The following is a 6,057-nucleotide window of genomic DNA, read 5'->3' as shown; positions in this document are numbered from 1 at the left end:
ATATTATAATACGATTTATATTGATTTTAATGACAGTGTGTATTTGAATAGTAAATCATAACTCTGAATAAACGATTTAATAATACTATTATTGTTTTTTTTTCTATTAGGCCTTGTAATAGTGTTTATTAATTATTGTTTCTATTTTTAAATCATATAAATATTTTACATTGTACTGTATACAATAATATTGATAAAATAATTCTAATTAAATACATACGTCGATCGTCGTTTCTTCATTGTATTGGAAATATGCCTTAAGACAGGATTGATTGAAAAAAATGATAATTTGAGGTAGTCGTGGGATTCAACTTTACGAAACTCGCATAGTAGTCGATCGTGCTAATTCCCATTTAAATATTAATGTTATAAAACCATTTCTTTTATTCAACGAATAATTTACAATATTTGAGAATGTACATTTTATATTATATTGAACATACAAAACTTGAAAATACCTTCCCCTTCCATTGGGCGTTGTATTTTTTTCAAATGTCATTTTTTTATAGTACCTAGGTGTATATATATATTTGAGGTATTTTCAAGTTATGTAGGTATGTAAAGTAGTAATAAGCAGGGCTTTTTTTATAAAGACAAAGGTGCCGGAACTCACTTCTTGCCAAATTTCTTACCTACTGAAAAAAATTATATTCAAATATCATTTAAATTTTTTTCCTATACGACGAAGCGCATAAAAAATTAAACAAACAAACATAATATACAAATAAACAACTCAAGTTGTAAAAAATAAAATTGTAAAAACATCATAGATTTGATTAAAAGTATATAGTGATTTCCATGTCCCCCATATCCGGAAGCAGGCCCCCAGTCCAGGATCTTTGACGGCCCCCCTCCCTATCACTAAGGTTAAAGGCAGTGTGACGCTCTATAGTAGCGTTTTTCAAATGGTATTCCAGGTAAAATTAAGGGTATTCAGTGTAACAACAAACATTAACCAAAAAATGCAATTACACAACCACTTGTGATGTGCGTTTATCTCACTTATCTGGTCAATTCTCAAGGCTAGAGCCCTGTCAGTCCCCCCTTTGTGGAAAAATATAGTGATTTCTAAAGTTCAGTCCAATTTTCGTCTGGCAAATCGTCTTGATTCCTTTTCTTTGTGTTAGAGTTTATGGCCGAATGTCACTAAATGACCCCCGATCAACGTATTTTGAAGGATCAAAAAATGTCAAAGGTGGTCCGATGAGTTTGATTAAAAAAAGTTTCGAAACTGTTTTGGTCTTCAACGAAGCTCTTATTGGAGTAATAATTAGATTCATTTGCGAAAATTCGCGTTCACATTCACTTGCAGAAATGGTAACAGAATTCAATGCATATATCAAACGCGATAGTTTTTCAGATGCCTTTGTCTCTTCGTATGGGATAATTCAGGAAAATTAGCTTGTAGGTACTATGTAAGCGCGAACATTGTTTCGTCTAATTGCTTTTGAAACATTAAAAATGCCATGAAAAAAGGTACCGGAACGCCGTTCCACCGCGTTACATTACAAAAAAGCTCTAGACTATATATCTACCATCATAAATTGGCATTTCAGTGAGGGCGCTAGTATGACATTGAGAATATTAAAAAAACTAGCAAAAAAATGGTAATTTATAATTTTTATTGGTAGTAGATTTCTGTACAAATATTATGCAATCCATAATTCGAGAAACATGTTGTAAAATTAAATGGCATTTGTAACCAATTTATCCTCGATAGAAAATTTTAGTTTCAAATTCGACCGGCTGCCAACTTACGATGGTAGATCTTTAATAAGTAATACAATCCATTTGTTGACACATTTAATTATCATCTGAATCCCACCTTATGTGGAAAAGATCTATAAATCAGGAGGGAAATAATACAAGTTTTTCATTTAACGTAGTCTAACTAATAAATTGAATGCAGATTCTCTAAGATCTGTGAAGTAATATATTATTTAGAGGTAAAAGGTTCATGACGAGTGAATTAGGAGGCCATAATGAAACACGATAGCTGACCGCGTAATTGCCCGTCCAAACCCCCCTTCCTATCTCAACCCTCGTCGCACCCACCCACTGACACCAACTTCTTCTTGTTGTTGATAGATGGCCAGCGACAGCAGTAATTAATTAATAATTAAATGTTATATGAGAAGGTTGAAAGAAATAATCGGAAATTAATTTTGCGATAATGCCACACTATTTCATTATTATGAAGCTATATAATACTAAACTGGTTCTGAACTGGTTTCAATACTTACATAAATAATTATTAGATTTTTTGTCAACGTATCCAAGTATATAATATATTATAGTTTTGCTGTAAATCTTTTTTAATAAGTAATTATAATAACAACATTTTTGTGGTTAGTGATTGAATATACTATATTTCTATATTTTTCACTTCTGTCATCTCTAGAGAATAAAACAATATATACTATCAGTATATCTTTGGTGTTTGCATCTAATATTCATACAATATAAATTATATAAATGTTTATACCTGAGAACCAGACTGTTGCTACCAAGGCTTGAACAAAAACGATGCATAAGTGTGAGTGAGAAAGTATTCGGCACCTTTATAATCTCTGCAACACGCGCTAGAGTAAGATAAAAGCTTTACAGATGTGGGAGATGGTTTGCTACGGTGTAGCCGCCAAATCTTACTTTATTGCTTAACTAAGCGTCGATAACCGTGTTGCTAAAATTGCTATTTTTTGTGTTAAACATAAAGTCGGTGGTAAATATTTTTAGTTAATTAAGTAGAAAAGATGGTTTTGTGTGTTGCATTAAAATGTGGTAGCCGTACTGATAAGAAAGAAGATGGTATTACGTTTCATAGGTAAGTTGATACATGTTCGTGATAATTTATTTGTATATTATTATATATTTTAATATCAAGTGACCGTGTTTCTTTAAAATAACTTAAATTATGGATATTTTTACCTAATGGTTGCATTTTGACCGCTTAAAAATACTATGTAACGTAAAAAAATAGAAAAATATATTTTAATTCTGAGCGTCTAGTCCGAGAACTTTGGGCGAGCACTAGCGAAATGGTCTATGGTCTCGAACATTTGAATACGAATGCGTTCGCTCGCCCAAAAACCAAACGCACGGCATGCAGCTTCATTTAGCAATGCAATGGGTGGCGTCTAGATGTATCTATAGTCTAAGGTTGCCACTTATTATCGTGGCATAAATCGCAGCCCATATTTACAACTTACTTATTATACTCATTGTTTTCATCCAGATATTTTAATCAATTAAGGAATAACTGTACAACCGTGTTTGCAAAAGTTAGTTACCCGTAACCATGAAAGCGTCAAGAATTGCACTAGTATGACCGCTATATCTTCATCAAAGCAGTAATTTATAAAAAAAATATCATCAAATCATTACCCCCCCCCCCACCACAAGTACAGTGTATCCGTGAGATAAATCGTACTAGTTGTGCGAGCGCGTGAACACGAAACCAGCATTGCGCGCCGCCACTCAGCATTAAAGGTTAGTGCCTGGATTGAATCCCTGTGTGACTGCCCTCCCCCAGAATCTAAATCATCCTTCCTACAGTCTACTAAAAAGCGCCGCCACTTTAAATTATCTCCAAAATTTAATATGTTTCATACTTTAATGTCAATTAAAATTTTCGAGTTCCTTACTGACTACATCTCTATTTAACTCATTTATTACATAATATTAAAATATCATTATGTCATTAAGAAGAACGTATGTATTATCTATAAAGTGTTTAAAAAGAAATGATTAAAGTTGACAAAATATGTTGCTTACCATAAGAATGAAGGAATCAAAGTATCTTAATAAAGTTACTTACAATTTTAAATAGTGCAAAACATAGTATTAAATTAATCAATATCTATAAGCATTGTTATATATATATATATATATATATATATATATATATATATTTAAAACAGTGACATTATCTAGAAAATTTTACGTAAAAAATGGACTTCAATATTTTGTATTTTTGTTTTAAGTAATATTGCAGTTATTTCTAAAAGTATATCAATAATCCATTATTTAATACTTTCTGTAAAAAGTGCTGTTTTGATTTTTTCTTCAATGGCTTTATAATCTGACGTGAATCTTGGTTGCCCATGAGAATAAGATTTAAGTAATTTTTTGAACTTATTACGATTTACTAATTGCATATGTTACCATGCGGCCATATCAGGCGCCATTTTGAATAATACGTTAATTAAATATGAAACATCTCCAATATGAGTTGACAACATAATTAATATTTCAAGCACAGTCATTGACCAATGCCATTTTAATTATTGCTTGTTAAGCCTACGATAACAAGCTGATACTAGTAGGCGTTACTGTGCTGTGGTGAAAATGGGGTGTTGGGGAAATGGCTCGGGCCTACAGCGTCGCGACGCCTTGGGGACGCGAGGGGCGACGCGGCGCCAGCACAACCGAAGGAAACAAACATTATGTCAGTCGTATTTGATTCGCACGCACTTCGATTGCACCTCTACTGGCGTCTACTTTGCCTAAGCAGCTTGCCTTCTGGGTAGGCTTTTGAACTTCCGTATGATTTTATTATTATATTTATGACAACTCTTAGATAAATATTGTACCTACATACAAATGAAAATAATGTTGTTTACTATCCATGTTCATTGTATGGAATGATACTTTGAAAGTACAATAGCATAAACCGAAATGATTTAGATCGAGTTTTATTTAGTATTTAAAAAATCGGTGTGTGTACGCGCGTTAAAAGTTATACTTCTTTGGCGTAACAAAACAAAAACAAAACTTGTGATTACTAGATTCTTTGACTAGATCTTAATTATCTTGTTAAATTACACACTCAAGAAAAAGGATCGCTTATTGGAACGCCTTTGGTTTATTTCTATACACGTTAACTTATGTTACTAAATTATATATTGGTTTCTCGTTGTTTTTATTTTTAAAGTACCAACTTTATCTCTGACGTTTAATCGTTTGTTTACCTAAAGAATTGCAAATGGCCGACAATTATAAATTCGCTGCCTAGGCAACGGAACAATTCTAAACTATAATATTATACTGTATATTTGTCAGGATTGCAGTATCATGCTGTGGCGTAAAAGCAATGCGTTCAGCTGATAACCGAACAATCGGTGGTTCGAATCCAATCGATTGCGTTTTTTTCGTGTGAAAAAAATAAATTATGTGTTACATGTCACACGCCAACAATACACTCATACAATAGCTTATGGATTTTTTTTTGATAATAGCATTAAACATATATAAAAGTGTAGGTTTGTAAATATTTAATATCTAATAGGTTGAATATGTACAAATAAGCCTTCATTGAGTAGTTGATATATTCAGGCTGATGATGATGAGATACACAAAGTAAACGTTTATATTCAATTTTATATCAATTCATGTATTTAACAGTGTGTATTTTTGTATAGAATTTTTAAATATAAAGGTTTGCAATAATTAACCATTATTAGGTCAATCATTTGGGGCTACGTTTTCAATCTAAAAACACAATAATTTGAATGAAAAACATGTCTAATAAGGCACACAACATATAAGAAAGGTAAAATATAAAAAAAAAACTTGGTTGGCACGCACTCATAGGGGCCGAGTTGGTAAAGTGGCTGACTACCAACATGATTCGGTGTTGGGCAAAAAATGCACATTGTTTTTCGATATATATATATTATGTATATATATAATATATAGTTACTTTATCCAGTGCAATGACTCGATGGGTTGGGTGAATAATTATCAATCATTATTTCGATACTACCCTGATTCTATAAATAAACAAAACAAAACTTAACGGTTTTCAGTTAACGGTTGCCATTTTTTGGTGTATAAAAATCATTTTTTTTATAATTCAGTCAAAAAAATAAGCCAACAATTTCTTGAATACTCATTAAATGAAATAACCTTTATATTGAAAAAAATAGTTTATGAATAACTATTTTGATTAATCATTAATTCAGTCATTTACGGAAATCCCTGGGTGAAATCCTCAAAATCATGATTTATTTTAAAAAAACTTGTAATACGAATTTGTGGGTTATTATTAGAACTTTA

The sequence above is a fragment of the Rhyacophila brunnea genome, unplaced genomic scaffold (genome assembly GCF_057557595.1).
Source record: "Rhyacophila brunnea isolate RB1 unplaced genomic scaffold, BYU_Rbru_1.0 scaffold_5, whole genome shotgun sequence".
NCBI classification, from domain to species: Eukaryota; Metazoa; Arthropoda; class Insecta; order Trichoptera; family Rhyacophilidae; genus Rhyacophila; species Rhyacophila brunnea.
The sequence above is the reverse complement of the archived record's forward strand: the minus strand, read 5'-3'. Positions refer to the sequence as shown.